Below are 15,782 nucleotides of genomic sequence, written 5' to 3'. Positions count from 1 at the left end.
TGGCTAAGTCTCCCTTTTTCTTTTTCATTTCACCCGTCAAAAATGAAATTTCCCACTAAGTTACCTCTTGTAGTACTAACAAAAATACCTGCTCAAAATTACAATTTCTCAGCACACCTACCCCATGACCATTCTTATCTTAAAAATTTACGACTTCACCAAAGAACATTGATATGCTACGAGGCTATAATAAACTCCATATATAAGGCTCCACTCTCCATATGGTTGTCAACGGGGACGGAGCCAGGATCTTCCCGTAGCATAGGCGAATATACACAATCAAAAAGATTTAAAAAAGAGACACAATAATGTGAAATTTACAAACTCAAAAAATTATAAAATAACACCAATACATATAAAACTAAACACGTTTCTCATATCTAGTGCAAAAAAATAAAAATAAAACATGTTTCTCATATCAGCTTAGATTGCAAAAGTAGTATTGATAATTACTTAATCCTATCTACTAAAATCAAGCATTTTGATCTGTGTTTGACGCTCTTTCATGTTATTAAAAGCATCTATGATAAAGTTCGAGTCAAATCCTCGAGCAATATCTTGCTCGATATTAGTGATCAAGAAACTTGCTAAAGTATAGCGTCACAACTCAACAATTAACAACCAATCAATCCAAAACTATCTGATCTCGAGAGTACATTTACTCAATTTTTCATTGAACAAATACTAATAGCAACAACAACAACAAAAATGCATAATCAAATGGAATTTCAAATCGAATTCCCACTTTTACATGTACTCAATTTTTCATTGAACAAATACTAATAGCAACAAAAAAAAAATGCATAATCAAATGGAATTTCAAATCGAATTCCCACTTTTTAATAGTGGCAACCACTGATAGACCAAAAAAGTCGCGGATATGTTTGCTAACATAGGAGTTGATCAAGAAGATAGAATGGTGTCGCACATCATCCCGACCGACGACTTAATCCCACTCCTAAACGCGGACATGAGAGGAGTGACTTTCGAGAGAGTTTAGTTGTTTTTTCATTTTCTAGTGTACCAAAAAAAAACCCCCACTGATAGACCAATTACTTACAAAACAAAAGCAAGAAAAGTGATGCGGAATAAAATTAGAAAAACTATTGCTATATCAAAACCATGTTCTTCATTGCCTGTTAGAGGTTCCAAGACACTTCGAGTATTCCTTCACCTCTTCACTTCAACCCCGATCCTTGCAAACCCTATCAAAGAAAACATAATTTTAACCACCAATCCCAATAAGTTATGACATTTACAATCAGATTGTACAATTGGAAAGATAACAAAATTAAGCACAGAGAAAAAACATGGACAGGGATATGTCGGACACATTAACCAAGAAAAAAAGCACAGTTCTTGATAAATTCGAATTACCAGGGATGCATGCTATGTGAATGTCCGACAATATATGTTGAACAAGGACCTCGTACCCTTGAATGTTGAGGGTCCGATACAGACTACTTGGATATTAGAAGGATCCATGTAACATTAAAATCCACAAAAATATTCTTAACACCTGTAGGGGTTCGATTTAGGAGGAGGGACCTTCGCCTGAACTAGTACTTCACTTCCGTTACTCCGTTCCTTCGCCGCTGACCCTGCAACAAGTCACTAAGGCTGGAATAGCCTAGTGACCCTCCGACGATCAAGTTAGATGTAAGGAGAGATGCTTTTAGGTCTAGGGTTAGGGTAAGATGGCATACCTCTCAAAGATGAGTATCCCTTTGTATTTAAAGACCTAGGTTAACTTGGGCTCCAAGCTAGTGCGTGGAGGTCACGCTTAGGTAACCGCCTCGGGTGACGTCATAGATGACGCACCGGATAAGACGGTTACGAAGCACATGGCCAGACTTGGCCCCTCTGATCCTTTCCGCCACGCGTCGCTCTTGGTCCCCTCCTGCTATGCAACATTCTTCCAAGAGGCTTTAACGGAATGCACACTTCGGTATTTATCCGAAGAGTGAACAGGAGACTCGATATCAACCGGGTAAACAGAAGGATATACACAGGCCCGTGTTAATATGAGGCCTCGGTTAATGGTGGTCCGGTTAGATTACCGAGACCATGACCGAAGCCTTCACAATAGCCCCTCAAGTCCCTGGAGCTTTGCACCTCTGCTTCAGGGTCTTGATCCCATCGTATGAGATATCAGGCCTTGATCTTTTTTAGAGAATAACCGGAGAGTGAAATTGCTTCGGTAGATTCCGTTCAACCCGCGCCAGAGAAGAGCCACGTGTCAGCTGTTGCCGAGGTCTCAGAATCAAAAGGCTGCCTCGGCACGTGCCATGTCAGTTGATTGGTACGAAACGTCGCTTCGGTGACACGCGTCAACATGCCTAAGGTCTGAATATCCGGCGCCTGTCCTCGGTGCAGAGTCCTTGATACTAGCCGTCCGATGATAACACGTGTCGATGATCTAACGGCTCGATGCACGACGCTTCGTTTCCCGCGCAGCTTTCCATCTCTACCATTATAAATAGGAGAGACAGAGGTGAGATCGTCACCTTTTCTTCTACTTCTGAAGTCGAACCGCCGCCGCCGTATACTTCCAGCTTTCAATCAAGATTTCGATCGTTTTGGTTGGGAGATCTTGCACGAACTTGAGGTATGTCGACCTCTTTGCTTTATTCTTCATGTTTTGATCATTGTTTTTGAGTTTTTCGCCGTTTTCTTGCGCTTGTTCTGGCTGAGCAACCGCTCGCCGCTGTCTGGTTCAAGGCGGCGCTGGGCTTCTCCAGTGCTGTTCACGCTATTACCGAGGTCTAAACTCATCCCGAGACCTAGATTCATCCCGAGGCCAAAACTCATCCCGAGACCTAGATTCATCTTGATCCCAAGGGAATGGACTTCTGATCTTTAGAAATTCTTCCAAGAGGGAAGCGCCTTCATAGGAAACGATTGCCCGAGGACTCCGAGGAGCGATGACCATTCCGCACCAAGCGTTAGACCTTGATTTTTCCCTGAGCATATAGCTAACGGGTTTTTTGTATTCCTTTCCTTGGTTAGGCAAAAGCGAATGGTCATCGAGCTCTCTTCGGACAGTTCCAGTAGTTCAGGCTCTTCTCCTATCGAAATTCCCGAGGACATTCGCCAGACACTTCGGGAGAGGGCATTCTTTCAGACTCCAATCGACTGCGTTGAACCATTTGAACCCTCGAGAGCTCCTCGTGAGGTGACGACGTTTGACTCCCAAGAGATGGAAGCCCCAAGTACCTCGAACCAAGGTCCGGGTCCATTCGCGGATGCCCCCGAGGAGGTACGGGGACGCAGGAAGGCGATGAGGCCATGCCCATACCGAAACCAGTATTTTGACGGCTCCTCAGCTTCTTATGCTGAATTCAAGAGGGTATACAGCGTTCCTCATGACGTTGACGTTCGGATTTTACCGAACAGCGACCCCAAGGACCTTCCTCACCGGGAGGGAGCTCTCATCTTCCCCTTGATGGCTATCACAGAGGGGGGCGTTAGATTCCCCCTTCATCAGTTTGTCTGAAGGGTTCTCCGAGCCCTCTCCCTCACGTCTTCTCAGCTTACGGTGAACTCCTACCGGATCATCACGAGCATTATAGAGCTGAGGAGGCAATACAACCTCACGTTCGGACTCGAGGAGCTCTTCGGTGTATACCTCGTTGGAGTTAACCGGGAGAGCGACCGTCACTACCTCTCCTGTAGGACGGGATACGACACATTCCTTATCGACCATCTTCCCGACTCGGAAGAGTGGGCGAGTATTTATGTATCGGTCACCGAGAATTTTATGTTTGGGCCCGGGGAAAGCGCGGACACAGCCACCACAGTTCAGTTCGAAGCCGGGGCTCCTGGTCGGTAGAAGTATCTTTTTAGCTTTATTATGTTTGCACATTTTTCTTTCCTCATTGTATACTGATTCTTCCATTGCCTATCTTTCAGCCGAGGGCATCGTTGCAGAGCTTCGGGGAAGGGCTAACCGAGCGCAAATAACAGCTGCTTACGCCATTCCTATTACGAGTCGGTATGCACCTGATCTGCTCGGATACAAACCGATCTATACCGGCTATTTGAAAAAGAAGCCGAGGCAGCAAGGTGTTTCTCGAGCGGGACGAGGACGTGGCCAAGGGAGAAGCCAAGGAAGAGGAAAAGGTAGGAGAGGAAGAGCTGGGGCGACAGAAGACGAAGTTGGTGATTCTAGTCCCCGAGGCGTGATTCGAGAAGAAATCGACCGGGAGACCCCAGAAAGGACAGGACTTAGTGGCGAGACGAGCGGTCGCGGAAGAGAAGTGCTCAACCTTCGGCGCCAGAGGCCACGAGGACGGGGTGCTGGCGTCAGGATTGGCTCACCGGGGGCCGGAACCTCGAGGGTGATCCCTGTTTCTCCTCGGGAGCCTCCGGAGAAAAGGGCTCGGACCGAGGAAGAAGGCTTCGGAAAAGGAAGGAGCGGGGAGCCGATCTTGATAGAAGAGACAGGAACCAGAGGAGACGAGGGAGATGTGGAGAGCCGGGGGGGAACCGAAACGGGGACTCGTGTTCCGGCGAGGGAGGTCCCCTGGGCCCTCGAGGTTCGTCACTACTCGGGGCGCCTAATTCATCACGCCGATAGTGCGTCTTCTAACATTGGGACGGCGTTTGGGCTGCTTCGGTCGTGTATTCTTCCGAAGGACGCCCGAGCTGTTGAGGGGTGCACTGTAGATCTGACAGGAGAGATAGCGCAGGCACTTCTGAAAGTAAGTTACTTCTGAAAGTTTCTTTTCTTACCCCCTTGATCGATTGTTGGAATTTTGATCAATTTTAATTGTGTTGGTAGGCCGGCGCTCGGGTGCTCGCGGTGAATGCACAATGCAAGGCGCGAGAGCAGAAGATAGAGCTGCTGAGGAAAACCCTTGCTCAGAGAGAGGACGACCTGAAAGTGGCGAGGGAGACTTGTGACCTCTACCTGGCCGACTTTCAGAGGTGCGACCGGGAGCGGGTAATAGCTGAAGGGAGGGCCACAAAAGCTGAGGAGGACGCTGACACCTTGAGGGTTGCTAGAGCCCGGGAGGTCGAGTTTGCAAGGAACAAAGGCTACGATGAAGGCTGGGATGCTGCCGGAGTAGAATATAAGAAGCAGGTCCGGGAGATAGAAGCCGAGCTCTTCAGAGATCGATTCTTGGACGGACTTCGGTACGGGCACAAGGCCTTGATAAGCAAGCTTACTCTGCCAGAGGGTTCGGAGCTTCGAACCGTGCCTGAGCCCCCTCCTGAAGAGCTCGTGCTACCAGAGGAGGAAAGCGAGCAGGTGCCGAACCAAGAGCCCCAAGCGACCGAGGAGCAAGCTGACCTTAGCGCCCCTGTTTCCTGATGAAGCATAGGAACTTTATACTTCGCAGCTCTGAAAAGTACTTTAATTTTTTGCTTGAATGGTCGGTTTACTGGACGGCTCCGGACATTTGGAGCTTGCCGTTCCAGGGATTGTAATCGTTTGATACTGAAGCAGTACCCTTTTTGTTTATTGTTCGTGAATGAATGCTCTTCTTTTCTTGAATGTTTTTATCTTTGAAATGCTTGTTTGATTGGTTTGCTCCTTAGGTTATGATGCCCCTGCTTCGGTGGGACTTGAAAAGTTTGTAGAAACAAGTTTAACCGAAGCGTTAACCGAATCGTTTTGCCAAGCATAAAAAAGATGTTTAATCAAGAAAAAGTGACTCGTTCCGAAGCCCCAGCTAGTAGGAGGGCCGGTATTGACCGAATCAGAACCATATGTTTAATGAATTTTTTGATTTTGCGCGCCCCCTGCGTATTAATAGAAATGAACTTATCGAGCAGAGGCGGGATGGTATTACTGCTAGGGACGTAGGCCGGGGTCACGAAGAGGTATGGCTTCTGCCATAGGTTCGTGACGCAGCGAGTCCGAATAGTGGAAATTTCTGGTAGGTCGGTATAAGGGGCTCGGAGAGAGAGGCCGAGTATCCTTAGAGCGAGTGACCAGAAATCAAGACGACCGAAGAGGCCTGGGCGACTTGGTGGGAATTTTGTCCAAGGGTATCACCTATGAGAGAACAATATCCCTGAAGTCGGTATAAAATGGTCTGGGCAAGAACGGACCAAGTATAAGTAATTTAAACAATCAGTGTACGAATAGTGCCGAAGAGATAATTCTCATTAAAACTCGGTGGAGTATTGTCAATACATAGGCAGATTGCCTTCAAGATTTTTGAAAAGAAAATGCAACATAATAAAGACCAAACTGGCTTCGGTAACCGAGCACTATCCGTAGAACTTCTTCAAGTTGTTTGCATTCCATGACTTAGCAATGGGGGAACCATCCAGCTTTTCCAATTTGTAGTTACCCGATCCGAGGTGCTTGAGAACTCGGTAGGGACCCTCCCAATTGGGCATTAGCTTTCGCTTTTTGGACTTCACCACTTTTTTCCAGACGAGATCGTCAGGCTTGAATGACCTGAGGCGCACGCTTCGGTTGTAACCCTTTGCAACCTCTTGTTGGTATGAAGCGAGCTTGATCCTTGCGTTGTCCCGTTCTTCTTCGGCTAAATCGAGGTCCGAAGCAATGGTGTTATTGTTGATTGACTTATCAAAATTTTCTGTTCTCATTGTTGGGAGTCCGACTTGGAGTGGGATGACCGCCTCCATTCCGAATGCCAAGGAGAAAGGAGTGCGACCGGTGGATCGCCGAGGCATCGTACGGTAGCCCCAGAGTACCCTGGGTAGCTCTTCGGCCCACTTTCCTCGCCGTGACTCGAGTCGTCGCTTGAGTCCGGATGATATTGCTTTGTTTGCCGCCTCGGCCTGTCCGTTGCCCTGGGGGTAGGCCGGAGTGGACGTGTCCCATTTGATACCGTATTCGTCAAGCAAGGCCCGGTACTTCTGCCCTGTAAACTGCCTTCCATTGTCTGTAATTATGGCAAACGGCACACCGAAACGAGAGATTAAGTTTCGCCATACGAAGCGGATGACGTCTGTTTCTTCAATGGTGACCAGGGGCTCGGCCTCGACCCATTTTCAGAAATAATCGGTTGCGGTTAAGGGGAACTTGAATCCACCCGGAGCGACAGGGAGCTTTCCAACGATATCCATGCCCCATTGGGAGAAGGGCCAGGGGCTGGTAAGAGGGCTAAGGTCCCGGGCCGGCTGATGGATAATGGGAGCGAACATCTGACACTTCTTGCAACGCTTGACGAACTCTTCAGAATCCTTCTTCATTGTCGGCCACCAATACCCCTGAGTGAGGGCTCGGTGGGCGAGCGATCGTCCACCGGAGTGACAACCGCTGTCACCGGCATGAAGCTCTTCGATGATGCCCGGAACTTGATGTGGGTGCGCAACCAATAAGTACGGCCCGATAAATGATCTTCGGTAAAGCTTGCCGTTGGGATTGAGCCAGAAGAGAGCAGCTTTGTTTCGGAGTCGGTGAGCCTCCTTTTTGTCAGTGGGCAGGGAGTCCTCCCTCAGGTAAAAGACGATTTCATCCATCCAGCTCGGGCCGAGCTCTATGTTGAGTACTTACTTTTGTAGATCTTCGAGCTCAAAACTGGGCTTGTCAATTGAATTGAAGGAAATGGAGCGGTGTCCGGTACATGAGAATGCCGAAGCGAGCCCTGCGAGGGCGTCGGCATGGGCGTTCTGTTCCCTTGAAATATGCTCGACTCTGATTGCTTTAAAGCGTTGAATGAGCTGGACTGCGGCGCTGAGGTAGGTACGCATGCGATCATCCCGAGCTTCATATTCTTCAGAGAGTTGGTTAACCACCAATTGGGAGTCGCTGTAAACGACGAGCTCTTCGATGCCAATGGCTTCGGCAGTCTTGAGTCCCGAGATAAGTGCTTCATATTCGGCCTCGTTGTTAGAGGCTGGGAAGTTGATGGAGAATGAGCTTTCGTGCAAGACACCGGAGGGTGAGAGAAGAACGACGCCTGCACCTGCGCCTCAGCTGTTGGAGGCACCATCGACATACATTTTCCAAACATCTTCGTGAAAAAGCTGCCATGCTGTACTAGGGCTGGCCTGGAGTACTGCCTCGGTGCTCGGGGTTGATGCCGAAGCGGATACGTTGGGCGGTGTAAGCTCGGCGATGAAGTCGGCTAGCACCTGAGCCTTTATTGCTGTTCGAGACTGAAAGTGGATTTCAAAATTGGCAAGCTCAACGGCCCATTGTGAGATTCGGTTGGAGAGATCGGCCTTTCGGAGAAGAGATTTGAGGGGGAACTCGGTCAGGACGATGACGCGATGCGACTGGAAATATGGGGCAAGCTTTTGGGAGGCTGAGATGAGGGCGAGCATGAGCTTCTCCAGGGGGAGGTATCGCGTCTCGGCGGGAGTCATGGTTTTGCTGGAATAATAGATTGGCTGGTGCTCTCGTTCCTCCTGTCGGACGAGCACCGAGCTCACAGCGTGCGGAGAGACAGCTAGGTAGAGGAACAGGTCCTCTTGGTTCTGAGGAGTGACGAGGAGTGGAGCCGTGGAAAGGTACTCCTTCAGTCGCTGGAGGGCTCGGTCACAGTCTTCTGTCCAGTTGAAGCTTCGTCGGCTGCCCTTTAGTAGTGCGAAAAATGGCTGACATTTGTCCGAGGAGCGACTTATAAACCGATTCAGAGCAGCAGCCATACCGGTTAGACGCTGAACATCGCGCTTGTTGTGGGGAGCCGAGAGTTGATTGATAGCGCGAATCTGGGAAGGATCGGCCTCAATACCGTGTCGGGAAACGAGGTGGCCAAGAAATTTGCCGGAGCGGACGCCGAAGACGCATTTCTCGGCATTGAGGTGGAGTTTATGGTTCTTGAGAATCTCAAAGACTTCGGCGAGGTGAGTTAGATGATCACCGGCGCGAAGACTTTTAACCACCATGTCGTCAATGTACGCCAGCATAGTGTCGCCAAGTAATCGCTCGAACATCTTGGTTATCATTTGCTGGAAAGTTGCTCCGGCATTTTTTAAACCGAAGGGCATGACAAGGTAACTGAAGATCCTGCGGGGGGTAATGAAGGCGGTGTTCTCGATATCGCCTTCGCTCATGGCGATCTGGTGGTAGCCTCGGTATGCATCCAAAAAGCTGAGTCGCTCGTGTCCGGAGGTGGCGTAGACGAGCTGGTCGATACGGGGAAGAGGAAAGAAGTCCTTCGGGCAAGCGTCGTTGAGGTTGGAGTAGTCCACGCAGACACGCCATTTGCCATTCTTCTTCTTGACTACGACGGTGTTAGCCAACCACTTGGGGTACTGGATCTCTCTGATTGCCCCAGCGTTTAGGAGTCGGTTGACTTCTTCAATGACGGCCTCGGAATGAATAGGAGAGGACCGTCGTGCCTTCTGTACGACCGGTCGCTTGGCTTTGTCGATGTTGAGCTCGTGGCAGATGAAAGAGGGGTCGAGCCCCGGCATCTCATAGGGGGTCCAGGCAAACACTTCAATGTTTCGGTTGAGAAAAGCTACCGTCTCATTCCGATCAGTATCACTAAGTGAGGAACTGACAAGGAAGAAGCGGGAGCCGTCCTCCGTGATTGGGATGGTGACCACGTCTTCAACGGTTTTTTCGTCGGGGGATCTACCGACGTCCTCCAAAACAGGGGCTTCGGGGGCTTCAATGAGGTTCACCCGGGAGGTCTGTTTGGTGCTTCGGACGGCGTTGACGTAGCATTGCTTGGTAGCGGTCTGGTCTCCGTACAAGTCTTCCTGGTGCCCGTTAGTGCCAATGAAACGTACCACTTGGTGATAAGTGGAGGCAATCGCTTTAAGCCTATGCAGCCAGGTTCGACCGACAATGGCGTTGTAAGGGCCAGGGACGTCGACCACCACAAAGTCTATTTCAAGCGTTACCGAGCCGGCACGGACAGGAAGAGTGATCATACCGATGGGCCAGACAGGAGCTCCGTTGAAGCCGATAAGGGGAACTTCGGAGGGACGGAGGTCGGTCTCGGGAATCTTCAGATCCTTGAAAAGAGAGTAGTACATGACTTCGGCCGAGCTACCCTGGTCTACGAGGACGCGACGGACGTTGAAATTTCCGATGCGTAGCGTGACCACGAGGGCGTCATTGTGGGGAAGCTGGACGCGGTCGAGATCCTTCTCGGTAAACATTATCGTCCATTTGGAGCCGTCGTCGGTTCTGGGGCGCTTTGGTTCGGGGCCGACTAACATGACCTGCTTGGAGGAGGAGGCTTCATTCAACTCTGCCCGGATGACTCGAGCGGCCTCGGGGTTCAAGGGACCGTGTATGACGTGGATTGTCTGTACTTCTTGCTCGGTATTAGTTTCGGTCCGCTGTGCCCGAGCCGTCGTCTTCTCGTGATCGATGAAGTTGCCGAGGTGGCCACTAGCAACAAGCTGTTCCAAGTAGGCCTTGAAGGGCTTGCATGCTGTGGTGAAGTGACCTTGTTCGCTATGGTAACTGCATCGAACGATGGGATTCTTGATTTTCCCATTTTCGGTTCCGAGCTTTTGATTGGGGAAGGAGAAAAAGGGCTGGTCCTTCACTTGGTCGATGATCCGGTAGATGGGAATGGTGAAGACGGTTTTTTCAGCGTTGAAATCGCTTGGCTTCGGTCCCCTCCTCGGCGACTGCTTGATTGTGTTGACCTGTTTCTTCGGTGTTGAGACAGGTGCGGGGACCGGTATTGATACCGAGTTGTTTAATGTCTTTGAACTTGTAGGCTTCCCGATGCCTCTCTCTGCCTTGGATTCGATGAGCTGACACCAGCCTTCAATTCGAGTCATAAGGTCCTTCATAGAGTTCGGCTTATGGCGAGCGAGGTCGTCGTAGACTTGCTCGTCCTGGGAGGTGAGACCGAGCTTGAATCCTCGGGCAGAGATGACACCGTCGCAACCTTCTATCTCATTGAACAACTCCCAATAACGGCCGGCGTACTGCCGAAGCGTTTCGTCGTTCCTCTTGCGGAGGGCTAAGAGGGAGTCGATCTCCTTCTCGTGCTTGTTGCTCGTTACGAACCGGGCCATGAAGGCATCACAGAGGGAGTCGAACAAGGAGATTGACCGAGCTGGGAGTTGATTGAACCAAGTGAGGCCCAGGTTGCCGAGGCTAGCTGGAAACACTTTGCACAGGAAAGCGTCGTCGGAAGGTTCATTCCGAAGAAACAGAGACATGACGGTTTTATACTGGACCAGATGAGTGTACGCCTCGGTCTTGCCGTCATATTTGGCAAACTTGGGTTGGGAGAATCCTTTGGGGGGGGTAACCGAGTCGATCTCTCTTGTGAAGGGAGAGGTCGTGAGTCGCGCAAGTCGCGCATCGCGATGAGGTCGGATCGAACGGTCGGGGCCGTCTGGATGCTCAGTCGCTGTACGCTTCTTGGGGACGAGTTTGTCCAATCGTTCGTGCTCCTTTCTCTTTGGATCGACACTAACCGATTTTCTGGGAAAACGCTCCTGGCGATGATGTCGGTAGCTATCCCGAGCGGAAGCCTCGAGGCGCTCGGTGACCGGGCTCCTGCTGTTTGCGCCGCCGGGGTGCGAGACGATGGGACTTCTGGCTCAAGGGCCCTTCAGGCGCTCGCGGTATCCTCTAGTCTGGATCTCGACAAGGCCGTCATCTCCCCTGGATGCCCTTGTGAGGCTAGCGGTAGATTCCCGGCCTGTCCTGCCCACAAGGACGGAGTGGGTGGAGGAGGCAGAGACGCTCCCACCACCGAGCCTGTCAAAGGCCGATGGTCTCCTTCGAAGTTGCGCAGAAGAGCGAGAACGGTCCCTGCGCGATGTTTCTTTTGGGGCTCGTGTGTCCACCGCTCTTGGTGACTCAAGACGATCCTTGACTGAAGGGCGGGGTCTGTGCTCTAGCAGGTGACCGGCTTCGTGACTGCGTGGGGGGGTGCGACGGTTTGTTCTTCCGCCGCGGCTCCCGGAGGAATGAGATGGGGAGATGAGGAGGTGTTTGATCTCCGCCAACTCGTCTCCGACGTGTCTGTCGCGGTCCACGACCGTCGTGAGATCGTCGATTTTGCGCTCGAGATGGCGGATGTAGGAGTGGAGCTCGGAGGATGGACCTGCGTCTGGAGCTGACGCTCCGGCGCCAACTCCGATGGATATGTGAGTCTTTCCAAGGGCCGCCGCTCCGCCAGAAGCCAGGCTGTGGTCCACGAGGGAACCGAGCCCGTGGGCGGTACCACCGTGATGTGTGTCGTCGATCTCCACCATGTTTGATTCTGGATGTTTTAACGGAGCAGAAGGGGGGAGGTTAAAGTTGAAAGGATGGCTAAGTCCCCAGCAGAGTCGCCAATTGTAGGGGTTCGATTTAGAAGGAGGGACCTTCGCCTGAACTAGTACTTCACTTCCGCTACTCCGTTCCTCCGCCGCTGACCCTGCAACAAGTCACTAAGGCTGGAATAGCCTAGTGACCCTCCGACGATCAAGTTAGATGTAAGGAGAGATGCTTTTAGGTCTAGGGTTAGGGTAAGATGGCATACCTCTCAAAGATGAGTATCCCTTTGTATTTATAGATCTAGGTTAACTTGGGCTCCAAGCTAGTGCGTGGAGGTCACGCTTAGGTAACCGCCTCGGGTGACGTCATAAATGACGCACCGGATAAGACGGTTACGAAGCACATGGCCAGACTTGACCCCTCTGATCCTTTCCGCCACGCGTCGCTCTTGGTCCCCTCCTGCTATGCAACATTCTTCCAAGAGGCTTTAACGGAATGCACACTTCGGTATTTATCCGAAGAGTGAACAGGAGACTCGATATCAACCGGGTAAACAGAAGGATATACACAGGCCCGTGTTAATATGAGGCCTCGGTTAATGGTGGTCCGGTTAGATTACCGAGACCATGACCGAAGCCTCCACAACACCAAAACAAAATTAATATTAGGAAAGTGTGTTAGAACCTACTGGCTGTAATAGCACTAAAGCAGCCTTAAAAATAACAAGAAGTTCAATCATCTAAAAAATCTACACCTAATTAACTATGGATCAAACACCATCAAAATAAGGGATTTTAAGCAGAAATTTGACACACCCATACGATGATTTGAGCATACCAGATGAAGCATCACACTAATGAAATATCAAATGCTTCATAGCATCACACTATACATCCAAGAATTTGCCCTTTTGACTTAAAAGGCCAAAAAGCTTCAAAAGATTGTGTTCACTTTGGCTCTCTAGAACCAACTCCTATCCTAGCGCATGGATCCCAATAATTTTTCTCTTCAACTATTACACTTTCATTTCTCTATTTCTCCCTCCGCTTATTAATTACCCTCAAAACCTCCCTCAAAACCCAAACCAAACAGAGTATGCTTGTGACAAAACAGACAAATTCATGCGGAGAGAACAAAAACCAAACATAACCATGAATGAAATTAGACGAAATATGAAAGATCCAAATAAAAAGATATTAATCAAATGATAAAGCAACACAAATTGAAAGATAGTATGTCATTACTGTTAGTAATTTAATTTAATTTAATCAGCGGGTATCTGTAATCTTAACGTGGGGAGATTAATAAGTATTTAATATCATGAAACTCGTAATATAATTGAGATAGGGACGGGAGTGCAATTATAATTCTATAGTGGGGTGAATTATAATTAGTGAAATAAGAAATGGGCGCCGCTATTCGCAGCCCTCTATTTACTCCCGTAGCCCACTAAATTTCGGTAAATGATTGTTGAAAATCATAAATAACATTTCGGTAAATTGCTGTTGAAAACAAGATTATATTTCGGTAACTACATGTCGAAAATATGTTCAACTTTCGGTAAACAACTGCCGAACATGCATTTTCGGTAAACATCTGTTGAAAAAAATATTATATTTCGGTAATTGGACGCTGAAAATATATCTCAATTTCGGTAACTAACTGTCGAGTATAATTGAAAATTTTTAACGGGCTATGGGAGTAAATAGAGGGCTGCGAATAGCAGCGCCCTAAGAAATAGAATCCTGGCACGATTAGTTTTTTTCTTATTTACACTGGGAGTCCAGACTTATTACTCTTTAGGTCCCTATCGTAGCCCTATATATACACGTTATGCTCTCTAGGTGTAATGGATGTTTTTATTATTATTCAGTAAATAGAGGCAGGCTTAGAGAGAGTAAACGTGCGGGGAATACGATAGAAGATCGTAAGGTACGGTCGAGTAGTATTTGTGGTTTATAGCAAAACGTGCTATAACAAGTTCAACCAGCGTTCGTATCGCAGAGAGTTGAGGTAGAACCCTAATTCCGCTTTGTAGGATTTTTACAATTTTTTGTTGTCTAATCTGTACACGTCATTACGGGGTCTTGGGGATTCGGTTTCCCAACAGTGGTATCAGAGCCAGCTGTAATCACGTGAATGGATTAAACATGCCATGTTATCCGTAGGTTATAGATGGTAGAACGTAGAACTGTGCTAACCCTTGTTTTGCAGCGTTCTTACCCAGCTATTATGGTCACATGATTTTTATTGATTTTATGTGATTGGATCCCACGATAATTTTTTTCGTGATTATTGTTATTTATTGGGTACCACAATTATTTTTCGTGATTGTAATAATTAACGTAGCATGTGTTATTTATTGGGTGCCACGATTATTTTTCATGGTTGTAATACTTAACGTAGCATGTGAACTCCAATGGAGGCATAAGATCAATATTTGTATGTTTCTTCGATTGTAATAGCATTCGACAGTTATTCAGAGATCGAAGATGGTAGATACAAAAGATACAAGTTGTTTGGCTCGCAACAGATTTTTTTCAGATTCATAGGGTCTGATTGCAGGGCTATTTCGACCCAGTAAACATTGGAATTAGAAAATCTGTTCTTCACGAAAGTTGTAGATAATTGCATTTCGAATCCAACCCAATTTGAATCACTTCAATTGGAGGTCAGATAAAGAAGATATGGCCAAAATATTGAAGGCTATGCAGTTTACGCGGGAATATGTTAAATCCGAAATTTCTTGCCTAAGCACGGTTGGATTTTGGTTTCCTTGATTGATTCAAACTATCTAAGTCTTCTACACAAGTATAGCCGAAGGATTTCAAGTTTGGAAGGACTCTTCATTGCTTAAGGATTTCATGTTTGGAAGGATTCCTTGTTACTCAAGGATTGCATCTTTGACCATAATAGTTGGGATGCTTATTTTATTATGTTTCCTTATTTATGTTTATGCATGTTTCCATGAGTGTTTGCATATGTGATAGTTTACCATATTGGGACAACATGGTAATATATGGCATTTGACCTAAATCACGTTTTTTGCAAACTCAAAAATTTTGATAACCCTCACAAATTTTTTTTTTAAATAACTAAATGGGAGAGGGAGTTTATTATTATAAATCCCACGGTCTCCATTACTAGGATGTAGATGGTGTAATTAATTTTGTGTGATGGTTTTAGAACCTTCCCCCCCATCGGCAAAATTAATTTAATTATGACCTCATCGGTACAGACTTCCTTAAAGGATAGGTCTATGATAATTGTTGTGTGAATTACTTCACCATCTGAGGTAATTCATAACGGAACAATGGGTCATGGGGCTAGGTAATGGTATACACTTAGCTGTAAATAATAGTATCCTCACCATCTGAGTCACTATTATTATTTATACACTACAACAAAAGTGGTCTAAGATGACGAAAATTGGTGACGAAAAACTATTATTTACCTTAAATATTATGTGATTTGCAAGGAAAAAAAAATTTCGTCACTATTTGAAGGGAGCAGGTCTAATTAGGCGAGGAAATTTTTGTTCGTCTAGGTTCGAACAACTTTGACGACAAAATTCTATTTTTCCTCGCCATTTATCAGTTCCAATTTTCATGTTAGCGATAAAAAGAAATTTTCCTCGCCGTTTCCCTTTAATAATTTCGCGGGA

At 47.7% G+C, this 15,782-nt stretch overlaps 1 long non-coding RNA gene across 1 annotated transcript; it reads right to left on the bottom strand.

Annotated features, from left to right (window-relative positions):
• Positions 1-814: 814 nt before the first annotated feature.
• LOC131325612 (uncharacterized) lies at positions 815-12,877 on the bottom strand. Its single transcript, XR_009199757.1, has 2 exons — positions 12,767-12,877; positions 815-1,519 (listed from the first exon to the last, which is right to left on the bottom strand). It is a non-coding gene; the product is annotated as an uncharacterized LOC131325612 (long non-coding RNA).
• Positions 12,878-15,782: the final 2,905 nt, after the last annotated feature.

Source organism: Rhododendron vialii, chromosome 5a (assembly GCF_030253575.1).
Source record: "Rhododendron vialii isolate Sample 1 chromosome 5a, ASM3025357v1".
Taxonomy (NCBI): domain Eukaryota; kingdom Viridiplantae; phylum Streptophyta; class Magnoliopsida; order Ericales; family Ericaceae; genus Rhododendron; species Rhododendron vialii.
Note: the sequence above shows the minus strand (reverse complement) of the source record. Positions and strands in the feature narration are given on the sequence as shown.